The 12,538-nt window shown below is 45.8% G+C and overlaps 1 non-coding gene across 1 annotated transcript; it reads left to right on the forward strand.

The window, feature by feature from the left end:
- Positions 1 to 10,509: 10,509 nt before the first annotated feature.
- On the forward strand, positions 10,510 to 10,616 carry LOC146339380 (U6 spliceosomal RNA). The gene has a single exon (XR_014784587.1). It is a non-coding gene; the product is annotated as a U6 spliceosomal RNA (small nuclear RNA).
- Positions 10,617 to 12,538: the final 1,922 nt, after the last annotated feature.

Below are 12,538 nucleotides of genomic sequence, written 5' to 3' on the forward strand. Positions count from 1 at the left end.
TTTTGGGAGAGGAATTTAATAGGGATATACAAGAATGTTATTAATGTTCACAAATTGTGTGAACACACCATGATCACAACCCTGAACCCAATGCAAGCAGGAGAACATGTTCTCCAAAACTGATAGCAAATTCTTAAACTCACATTCACTGGAAGGGTGTGTGTGTGTGAATTTTTCTGCTTGACTGTATGGAGTGAAAGTGTGCATTTTGAGTGCACTCTTTTGAAAATCTGTATTTTTCCTGTTTGAAATGCACACTTTCTCCATTTGCCTGAAATGAGAAAAATGTGCAAAGAAACCTGGGAAATGAGGCAAGATGAGCTTCAGACTGGTGTCCAGAGAACAGTGGTGGCTGGAGACTCCAGTTCTGGAGGGGATGTGATTCCATTCATGATTTTAATTAGTACCAGCCCAAACGGTAACAGCTCTATCCAAGGTGCTGAACCTTATCCCAAAATGGATTCAGCACATTGGATATCACCTTCCAGCACCTTGGATAACACCATTAGATTTTTGGCTGGTGGTAACTTGAAACCTGAATGGAATTGCAGCCCCTCCAGAACTGGAGCGACCAGCTGCCACTATCAGAGAATCTGGGCAATTGCGGAAATCACTTGTTCACTCATCCCTAGAATGGAAATTCAACCCTTTCATGCCCACCACACAGGACGATCCTTCCGTAGTTGTCGCCCTGCCCGCCAAGGAAGAACAAAATTTGATGGCGGTGGCAACAGCAGATGCCTTCTTTTAGTGGACCAGCTACCATTCTGTTTCCCCCAGAGTGCTCTAGTCATGGCATAGTTCTGGGGCATTGTGGGGAAAAATGGCATCATCCACAACAAAAATCTCAAAAGCAAAGGGTTCCCCATTGGTGTACACTATTTTTCTCCACTATTTTTTGCCACAATGTGTGGAGAAAAATGGGAGGCTTACGCAGGCCCACTGATTATGATGAAGGAGAAGGAGAAGGAGAAGGAGGAGGAGGAGGAGGAGGAGGAGGAGGAGGAGGAGAAGAAGAAGAAGAAGAAGAAGAAGAAGAAGAAGAAGAAGAAGAAGAAGAAGAAGAAGAAGAAGAAGAAGGCTAATGATTTTACTTCCCTGGATAGTTCCAGGGCATTATGGGGAAAACAAAATGGTGGCTGAGAGCTGAAAGAAGATCTTCGATGTTGCCATTTCCAGTGCATGCAGGAACAGGAGCAAAGAGAAAGACAGAGATAGGAAGGCATTAATACCACTGTCAGTGAGCCTTCAAAATAACAGCTTCCCACCACTACTTTCTGTCAACCAATGGGCAGCCAATTTCGGGGAAAGGGATTTTGGAACACTACCACTATAGCGTTATTTCATCCAAGTGAAATGCATTTTTAAAAGATCCTGATACTTTTAGGGAAAAAAGTCCTGAAACTACTGGATGTCTTGGCTTAAAAAAAAAAAAAATGGCAGTGGTGGGGGGAGCATTTGGGATGTGGTGTTGTTTCCTTTTAGTTGCAGTGCTAATAGTGTAGTTCATTAGCACAGGATGTAGTGATGGCCACTGATTTGGACGGCTTTAAAAGGGGATTAGACAAATTCCTGAAGGTCAAGGCTATCCGTGGCTACCAGCCCTGATGGCTATATGCTATCTCCAGTACCATTCTTTGTAAACTGCCCAGAGAGCTTTGGCTATGGGGTTGTATAGAAATGTAATAGATAGATAGATAGATAGATAGATAGATAGATAGATAGATAGATAGATAGATAGATAGATACCAGGGGGAGTATGCTTATGTACACCAGTTACTGGGGAACATGGGTGTGTGTGTGTGTGGGGGGGTGCTCTTCCACTCATCTCTTGCTTGTGAGTTTACTGTTGACCACTGTCTGGTTGGCCACTGTGTGATCAGAATGCAGGACTAGATGGACCCTTGGTGTGATCCAGCATGGCCCTTCTTATGTTCTTATGTATATTATTTTTATTTGAAATAAGCATTGGCCTAATAAGCAAGGACTCAGAGGCAGGCCCACTGATTATGATGATTTCACTTCCCTCTGCCTTTGAGCAGCATATCCCTGTGGTATATCACAAACCACTTTTGAAAGTACTATTCACCCTTTGAGCGTCAAGGATTTTTGACCAAATGATCAGTCAAGTATTGCCAAATATCACATGAGAGTCAGGCATGTTTAAAACAACAACAAAAAGAGATGGCTTTTCCCGACTCCCTATAATTTAATGGCTCACTCATAGCAGTATATCAGGTCTTTTTCTTCAGCAAGTGCCTTCACATTATTCAGCTAGAATGGAGCAGATATTTCCTGGAATACTCCTTCTTCTTCTTCTTCTTCTTCTTCTTCTTCTTCTTCTTCTTCTTCTTCTTCTTCGGGTGATTCTATGGATCCTTCAGCAAGCAAGATGGAGTTCTAGGCCATGACCTATGCCACTGATGACCTCTCCTCTTCCTCTTTCAAGATACCAGAAGTTATAGCATGTTGCCATCAGGACAAGCTTCCCTATTCTGCCAAGTTTGACCTTGACTATAACAGCAGGGTTAGAGGTCTAGCGACCCTCATTCTTGTCCTCGTTAGCAAATGACACCATAATGAAAGAAAGGCAAGTGGCATTCCTGGCTTCACAGAGTTTCATTTGTAACCTCACCACTAGGGATGCTGTGGACACCCGATTGGGTTCAGGAGTCCAATGGGCTCCCCCTTGCCCGTGCCCCCACGCCATGCTCACCGAGCCCTGCCCCTACTCTGGTCCCTGCCACCACACTTGCCAAGTTGCACACACTCACCTGGACCCATCCACGAGCACCTCAAGTGCCATTTTATGAAAGAGAATGGCGATCATGAATATGCGCACATCTAGTCTTACACAAAATGGAGCCGTGAATGGCTGATATATGCAAGATTACAGGTGTAAATGGGGCACGTGAGCTGTGTCAGGGGCTCAGCAGGTGCCCAGAGGACCCAAACTGTGGGGCGTCCATCCATCCCTACCCACCACCACTTTAAAGGCAGTAGCTCCAAGTGATTTCTTGTGGGACACTTTTCCTTTGTATGGCTCAAACCTATTATTGCCATTAAAATTGCCCCTAAGTTATCCAAACAAAAATATGAAATTAAAGGTGTAAATCTTGACTAGATGGACAAGAGCTATTGCATAGCTGAAGGAGCTGAGCACCCTAACCCCTTAAAAGGTAGACCTTCAGCACCATCATTATTTTAAATGTCTATCTAGTCAGTATGGCTTTCCTTTCTTCATTTCTACTCCAGAGTAGGCACAGGGCCTCAATCTGGATTGGGACCCTAGTGTGGGGATGGGGGGGTAAGATCCAGATCGAGGGCCCTGAGCCTACTCTAGAGTAAAAATGAAAAGACAGCTGCTAGACACACATTTAAAATAATTAGGGATGTCACAGGGGCCCGGCATGGTCTGGGAGGCTGGCAAACTCCCCTATGGCTTCCCCCACCCCAGCCCCTGCTCACTGAGCCTTAGGGTGCTGACAGACCTGGTCACCAAGTGCCCTGGAGCTTGGCAAGTGGCCAGGAGCAGCCCAGGAGTTGTTGTCACCCTGTGTGCCCCAACCACTCTCGCTATCTCCTCCTTGCAAGGAGGAGAGGGCAAGAGCAGTTGGGGTGTGCATGGCACTAGGGACTTGTCCTGCCCCCACCGGCTGCCAAGCAAGCCCTTACCAGCTGGCAGGGGCAGGATGAGGCCTCAGTGCCCCAAGCACTCTAGCCGTCTCCTCTTCATGAGGAGGAGATGACAAGAGTGGTTGGAGCGGTGTGACATAAAGCCCTTGTGCACACAAGGGCTTGACTGCTGGAGTCCTTGGCGCATAGAGGAGGGGCAGCTTGTGCAGCTCAGTGGGCAGGGGGAGCAGGGAGGCATGCCAAGCAGGTCTGGGCCACACAAATAGGGGAGGCGGCTTGTCGAGCTCCCCTGCACCTGGATGGAGGTGAGTCCATGTCAGGATCCCCTTTTGCCCCTACTGAGAACTCCAACAGCCACATCAAACACAGACAAGAGGCTTCAATTCCATGGCTTTAATCCATTTACTCTAATGGGTTATACAGATGCAAATTGCTAGTGACTCACAGACTACAAAGGAAAAGCCTTCAAGGAGATCAAAGGGAAGCTATGAAAGTTGGTCACCGTTTGGGAAAAGGCGGCAAACTATCCTAACTTAAGGGGTGGGAGGGGAAGATCTCCCTCTCTCCCGTGACACTTCTAGATGCAGCCGTTGATGCTGTTGACTGGCGATGACTGCCTAAGCTCTGCCCCTGCCATCTCCCTCTTATCCCTGCATCTGGGCCTGGCATCTAAGAGTTCAGGTTCTCCTGCCCCCACCTCCCGCTGTTCACTATCGATCACTGGGATGTGTAAAGGGGGGGGGGCCTCTCTGTCCAGTTGTGCCTCTGAAGCCTGGGAAAGTTCCTCCTCCATGTGTTGCAGCTCTTCCTCAGAATCTGAACTGCTCTGCCACTCTATGTGCTCAGAGGCAACCCTGACAGTCAGTCCATCCCTCCCTAAAAATAATGTCTGTTTTGGCTCATAGTCAAGAACCCTTGACTACGGGACTATGTGAGCAGCATCCAACGGGACACTTACACCCCAACAATTATTTTCCATCCCTCTGATTCCATTGCACAAGCAATGGGCCCTGCCAATTGTGTGAGCGGGACTCACCACTTATACAAAGGCGATTTAGCATTTCCTAGGGGCAACCCAGAAATGAATAGAAGTGCTCATTTCTGGAAGGAAGCAGGCTGGAGGAGCTCCCTTATGTGAGCTCCATCAACTTGCCTCCTTCCAGAAAAGAGCATTTCTGGTCACCCAGAAGCACTAAATCAGTGAAGGTTGCTTGTGCAATGCAACTGGTATTGTGGAAGAGGATCGGCAGGGGCAGAAATGCCCTATTGGATTCTGCCCTGTAGTTTTCTGAGAAGCTTGATTTCTCACCAGACAACAATTTATAGCCTGTTTGGGGAAAAGCCATAACAATGAATTTAACTAATATAAAAATAATATACCGTTGTACTGCAGATATTCCTTTTAGGAACAATCTACCCAAATGTCAGCATTTTAAGTCCCAGTTATTTCAGGGGAGAGAGATCTGAATGTGTTCTTAATGCACCCACTAAAATAATGGGATTTAAAGGTGCTTAACAGCAGCTGCATAATGTCCTACATTTTCCTTAAATCCGATTACTTTGACTTAACCACCTTGTGGATCGGGCTGCTGTTTGAAAGATAAAGCTGCATTAAAAAGCCACACCATCTTGCATGCTACACATGGATACATATTTCTGTTGCATACAAAGGGCTCACATGATGGATGGGGCAGCAAAATGAAGACTGGAACAAAGGAATTCTTTATGTTGTAGTTAAGAGCTAGCTTTGAGGAACTGATGATGAACAAGAGAGAGCAAAGCAATTTAAAATCTGTGCAAAATACCCTGTATTGCATTGAAGGTGAAATCCACCCATCCAGAAACAAAAAGTACAATAGCATAATTTATGTGCCAGCATGAGATGTTAAAAGATGTATTCTAGGACTGGGCTTTCTGCATACAAACAGAACTTCTGAGAGAGGATAGGGCCACCAGGGTAAGAGCTTTTCTACACAAGGCTGTTAATCTGGTGTATCTATTTTCAGTTTTGTCATAGAATTGAGATCCAACCACTATATAAAGTGTGTTTCCTTTCCTGCTTTTCCTCTACACAACCTGTAGGTGGCACTGTGGTATAGTAGGATAGCAAATTACACAAGTGGAAAAAGCATTTTCTTTCAGTTTCACAAATAATACCACATTTCCCCTGTTCTAAAATAAAAAACCCCTCACTGAAAGTGCTATTTAAAAACTGAAGCAAAACTCGATGGTCACGATGTCATCCAAAGAACCTGTAAACAGCTGTGGGTAGGGAATGATGAGTGTATCATAAATCATAATTGCCTTGTATAGAAAAGCTCAAAGGGAAGGCTCAAGACATTTCACTGGTGGGTGTGATCCAGCAAAGTTAAGCACTTTTAGGTCCTATTCATAGCAGCCACCCCCAGAAATTGAGAAGTGAGACACTTCACAATGAGTTAGCTAGGGCCACAACTTTTAAAAGCTGGTGCTCACAGCTTGGTATCAGGTTATTTGAAGGACCACGGAGGCTTTGCTCATGTGCCCATCGTTAAGATCTAGATAGGTACGAGAGATAGAACTTTTTTTGTATTGGCCTCTACCTTACAGAATTCCATACTATGGGTGGTTACAGGTGGCTCTCTGGCTGTCTATAAATGGGTCTTAGAGACCTCCATGTTCCAATCTGCTCTTAAATGAATGGATGTCCATATTTATTTGAGAAATTGGGAGTTTTTACCATTGCTCTTATTTTAAAAGTTTTATGCTGCTGTTACACTGAATTGTACTTTACTGTCTTAAATTTTTATCTTGTGAACCAGCATGAGGAGGCTTCACCTCAAAAGGTGATATAAACTCATTGAGTTGGATCCAGATTACGTCATGCTTAGAGTAGACCCATTGAAACCAATGGGACACATTTGAGTCATGACTAACTTGTTTCATTGATTTCAGTGGGTCTACGCTAAGCATGACTAAGTCTGGATCCAAAACATTTTAAATAAAATGTATGAATAAGAAATTTACTTCATAACAAAAAGGTCAGTCTGCAGCAGATCAAGCTGGACAGACATTTATTAAGGTGTGTGTGAGAGTGTGTGTGTGTGGGGGGGCACTATCACCTCCCCCTGTGGATTAAATGAGGGTGAGCCGAAAGTGGCCCTGAGTCCAGAGACAGTGCACAGCCTCTGAGTCACAACCCCGGCCCCATGATTCTGATTGCAGTTAGGCTGCCAAGGGGTTACTTTCCCTGCTCCTACATCGCACCACAGCCCTAGATGGAAAGTCTTGGAAATAGGGATGGCGGAGAATTTCTCCGCGAATCTCCGGGACGCCGAATGCCAACGCATTCGCCCCCCCAAAATTGGTGGGAAATTCTCCGCCCCCGCCCTCCCCCGGGATGGGACTTACCTTGTGCGAATGTCCCTCTCGGTGGCGGGTCCCGGGGGCGGTTCGGCGGCATTTCGGCGGTGGCGGGGGCGGCGGCCAGTCTTCCAACTGGCTGCCACCGCCGCCATTTCCCCGTAAAGTTAAACAAACAAACAAACATGATAGGCTACATAACAATTTACGTAGCCTATCACGGCTAGATTTCCAAAGTCAGCCATGATAGGCTACGTAAACCTTTACGTAGCCTATCACGGCTGACTTTGAAAAAAAAAAAAGAGCGTATGCAAATGGCGGCGCCCATGGGCGCCGCCATTTGCATTCCTTATTTAGGCCCAGGTAGTGTACGTAAAGATTTACGTAGACTACGGCAAAAATAGGGGCAATGCTATTGCTATTGCATTGCCCTTATTTTCGCCGTAGTCTACGTAAATCTTTACGTAGACTACCCAAGCCTAAATAAGGAACACAAATGGCGGCACCCATGGGCGCCGCCATTTGTGTACACGCTTTTTTTTCCCCCAAAGTCAGCCGTGATAGGCTACATAAAGATTTACATAGCCTATCACGGCTGACTTTGAAAATCTAGCCATGATAGGCTACGTAAATCGTTATGTAGCCTATCACGTTTTTTTTTTCTTTTCAATTTACATTTTTATTTCGCAGCCGGGGAGACCGGGCGCTCCCCCCCGGCCTGAATTTCGGTGGTGAGGGATGGGGCACCTCCCCCCCGGCCTGAATTTTAGCCGGGAGGGGCGGGGTGCCTCCCCCCCACCAAGAATTTCGGGGGGAGAAACGGAGCACCTGCCCCGCACCGCGAAGCAAGCTGCGGGACCAGGTAAGGGACTTTCGTCCATCCTTACTTGGAAATAATCCCCTTTCACCTAGGGTTGTACGGACTTGTAAAATTGGATCTGTCTGTGTTTCGTGTATTGTCAGGTGCCTTTTGTTCCATTATCTGCTCACAGACAGATGTGATTTTTTTTTTCATCATGCGGAAAAATACGCAAATAATTACGTAAGAGTTTTTGTAATTTACATCATTTACCTTAGTATGTAACATTTATTGTACTGTCCCCTGTTCAATTTCTCTTCAGCAGAAAGTTGTGTATTTTCCTATGGATAACTATGCATATATTTTGGGAAAGTAAAAACAAACAAACACCACACACAAAAACATCCAAAAGACCAGACTCAGCATGGCCTGGGGAGGGCGGTTTGCTCTGCAGCGGATTCTGCAGGTTAGATTCTTAGAAATCTGAGCTCATTTTAGTCCATCTTGAATTTCTCCAGCATCCCTACTTTCACCATTTTTGGTGCCCAAGTGCTCACCAATTACTCTGCCATTATTGATCCAGCCATGCCTGACGATGGTGGCCAAAAGCCTTATTGCAGGAGAAGGCAATCCAGTACCCTCCACATGTTTGGACTACAATTCCCATCAGACTCAGCCAGCATAGCTACTGTTCAGGGATTATGGGAGTTGTAGTCAGAAACATCTGGAGGGCACCAGGTTGCTTACTCCTGTCCTACCCTGTTTAACAGCACCACAGCCCATACTACAGGCCAGCTGTCCCCTTGGTGAGCCAGCACAGAGCAGGCGGAGAAACCATCCACCTGGGGCAGCTAAGCTTAGTAGTACCAGCACATGTAATTAATTGGCTTGTTGGTTTAAACTCATCTGTTTGCAAGGCTCACCTTTGTAGCAAGGCTGGATTGATCTACTACACATTTACTATGAATTTACTACTAGGTTTGGAATTGACTGTGAACTTTGGAGCTTGCACAGTAAAGTAGTACACAGATCCCCTCCCCCTACAGATTATTTTTCATTAAATATTTTTTAAAAATGTAGTTTGAGCTTCATACAACACTCTTTGTCCCATCCCAAAGGCCATCTGTTCCCTGCCACACAGCCTTGAATGGCAAGTCTCAGGAAAGGCCAGTCATATAAGGGTGCCCCAGGATGCTCAACATTTCCTATGTCTATGTGCTGGATCCTGCACATCTCTGCTAAATGTGACCAATTCTCTTTCCACACTAGGCTGAATAACCTGCCTAATTTTAATGTGAAGGCAAAATACAAACCCCAACCCTTGGCATTAGTATGAAGTTGGAGAAAAAAAATCACCACTCAATCTTCTGGTAAAGAAAAACTTCCTATTTGACCCCCCAGAAAGGATTCTGGCTAATCCTGCACTGAATACTGGAAGGGAGGGAGGGTGCTGCTGGAAGAGAACAGGGCTATGTCTGGGGAGGAGTTGTCATAAATAGTCTCAGACACCTCCCCCTACTGAAGAGACAGTGTCTGGACACCTGCTAGGCCTCAGAGTCCCACAACCCTATTTTGTCCCTCCATAGATGCATTACCTGACTGGAGCCCTGATCAGACAGTTGGAGGAGGAATGTTCTTCCCAGCATGGAGAGCCATGTTTTTCCTGCCTGCCATGTACCTGTTAAACATGAGGAACCTGTGAGAAACGGAGGTGGCGACTTAATTCAGCACCACAAACATGGCTGGATGCATAGGGATTGAAAGCCAGACTCCGAAGAGCAAAGCGCTCAAAGCCCTGTGCCTGGATGGACGAGTCTGTCAGTTTCACTTTCTCCACCATTTACTCCTTTAAACTCTCAAGTCCTTTCCATTCCTTTTAGGAAGACATTTGCACATCTGGTAATTTCTTCCTGTTCTTCCCCCTCCCCCCCATTTTTGAAATTAACAGAAATGTTCACCCTTCCCTGAAAAGTTCCTAGGGAGGGTTGGAGACCCTCTAGAACTGTGGTCGAGAAGAAATAGGGGGCTGTGGAGGGAAGGGAGAATCGGAAAATAGGGGTGTCCTCCAATGGGGACCCCCATAGGATCTCAGCCCCTTCCATGGATGGAAGAAGCCCTGACATTTATGGAAATGACACTGGGGATTCAACCCATTATAAATTAATATCTGTCCCTGTTCAGAATAATCATGACAGTGATTGTTATTCTTTTGAAAGTAGCAAAAGGGAATTCACACACACACACACACACACACACACACACACAGAGAGAGAGATTGGCTAGATAGATGATAGATGATAGACAGACAGATAGATAGATAGATAGATAGATAGATAGATAGATAGATACATTGTCCTTTAAGATTTTTTTTTAAATGATAGCTTTTCTTCCCTCCCTCTTTCCACTCATCTAAGAGTTTAAAGCTGGCATGACATACTACATGCCTCTGGGTTTCTAATTAAATAGACAGATAGGGTGATGCTAGCATCAGCTTTCTGTAATAAAAACTATTGATATTGTTGCCCTGAAAGATTTTTAGCTGCCCCAGATAGAAAGAGATGGACATGTCTAAAACAAGTTTAAAACTGAAGGAGGTTGCATGGGGTGGGTGGAACTGAGGAGTGGCAGTAGCAGTCACGGGTCTGTGTTCCCCTCCCAAACCACGTTGTTTTCTGTGACAAAAGACTCTGCCATTAAAGAAGAAAATTCAAACATTAATCACTGGGCTTAGGGTTCTCTCTTCGGCAGCACATATGCTAAAATGGGAACAATACGGAGAAGATTAGCATGCCCCCTGAGCAAGGATGACACACAAATTTGTGAAGCATTCCATATTTTCTCTTGTATGTCACCCAGAGAACTATGGTTACTGGGCAACTGATAAATGGAAATAAATAAATAGGGTGAAATCCACCAAGCAAATCAGATTCCCTTTCCCCTTGCAGACCCCCCCCCCCACACACATACCTATTCATATGTGTTCTGGAGGCTTTTGGGACCCTCTGGAACAGATTTTGAGGGTGCAGGGGATTGGGGAATGCAGAGTGGAGGGGAGGATGTGACAGCCCTGTTGTGTGAGTAGGGATGTTAGAAAAATCCAGAATAGATTCGAAGAAGATCTTATTTCTGTGAATCCAACCTGCAGATTCTGGAGTGAACTGGCTTTTTCCTTGTTGCACATATTCCATGGACTCGTGGGCTGTTTTTTTAAACTTTGGGGAGTGGGATTTGCAAAAGTGCACATTAGCACTAATGCACATCAGCAGATGTGTGCATTTGCAAATGAATGAAATTCTCATACAAAAAATCTGATTCTGTCAATAATGGATGTCAGAATGAAATATGCCTGACAATCTGTGAAACACAGAGAAAACAGAGTCTTAACCAAGTCTGTACAACCCTGTGTGTGAGTGGAAATAACAGTTGGTGTGGCCCACAGAATTCAGAAATGAATGTGCAAAAATCTCTTTCATCACTGGACTCTGCATGGACCCCTAGCTTCACTTTGGATGCTGCTTTGGACCCTCCTAATCAGCCCCGCTTCAACTCAGACTGATTCAGATCCCCTCTGCTTCGACTCGGTCCTGGATACAAAGTGAGATTCGAATATCTGGACCACTCAATGTGGGCGTTTTCCCATTGACTTGCATGGGAAAACACAAATGGCAATAACTTTTTCAGTTTTCATGATAAATACATGACAATTGGCGGCTTCTCTGCCAACATGGAGGGGATCCCACCTGCCAAATTTCATACAGTATGGCCCAGGACTTTTTGTGCAAAGTGCAGCTGAAATTTGATTTTTTTCCACAGAAACTCTCAAAGCAAAGAGCTATACCGCTTCATCCCACTCCGCCTCCTCCTCCTGTTGGCTCAGCTGTCATGGACTCCTGCTCATGAGTAGGGGACAGCTATCAAGCAGTGGCAGCATGTGCTGTGTTGCTGGTCAGCTTTCCTTGGCAGCTGACCAGATACGAGGAGGAGGAGGTGTGGTGCACGCCCCCCCCACTAGCCATCTCTGCCAAGGATCCCTGTTTTTGTTTTTTGCACTGTGGCTGTGCCCATGAGTGGCAGAGCCATGATTATTCTGCTTCAGTCTGTGGAGGCAGATGTTCTCTGTGATATGATGGTGTTTGGGGTACATGTCTTGTAAAACATCACGAGGATACCTGGGGATCCCTGCCTTGGACCCCTGCTTTTGTGCCGTGGCTGCACCCACAAGTGGCATATCCGTGATATTTCCAGTTCAGCCCATGGAGGCAGTTATGCTCTGTGATTGGATGGGGGTTTGGGGGGGTCTCCCTTCTAAAAATCCTATGAAATCATGAGGTTCCCTTTTTGATTTCATGGATCTTCGTTCGTTTTACTTTCTTCCAACACCAAGATGGAAACCAGCCCCCATTTTAGCCTATAGGATCTCTACAATGAAGAGGCACTGTGCTTTGTTAATTGAGGGGGTAAATCGCTGTGAAAAGGCCACCAAGGACTGCTAGACATCTCCCACTCATGGGGAGGAGACAGCTAAGAAGCTGTGAGAGTGTGTGTCACGTTGCTGGTTGGCTGTCCTTGACAGCTGACCAGGTAGGAGGAGGAGGAGGTACGTTGCCCCCCTGCTGCCACTACCTGTTTCCTGCTCACAAGGAGGAGACAGCTAGTGAGGAGCAGGGATGTGCACCTCACCTCCTCCTCCTCCTGCCTGGGCAATTCACAGCACTTTTTGCGAATACGTCTATGTGCACACATAGACTTACATGCAAAAAG

Source organism: Heloderma suspectum, chromosome 7 (genome assembly GCF_057233095.1).
Source record: "Heloderma suspectum isolate Gila_16-S chromosome 7, 16-S_ref, whole genome shotgun sequence".
In the NCBI taxonomy this organism is placed as follows: Eukaryota; Metazoa; Chordata; class Lepidosauria; order Squamata; family Helodermatidae; genus Heloderma; species Heloderma suspectum.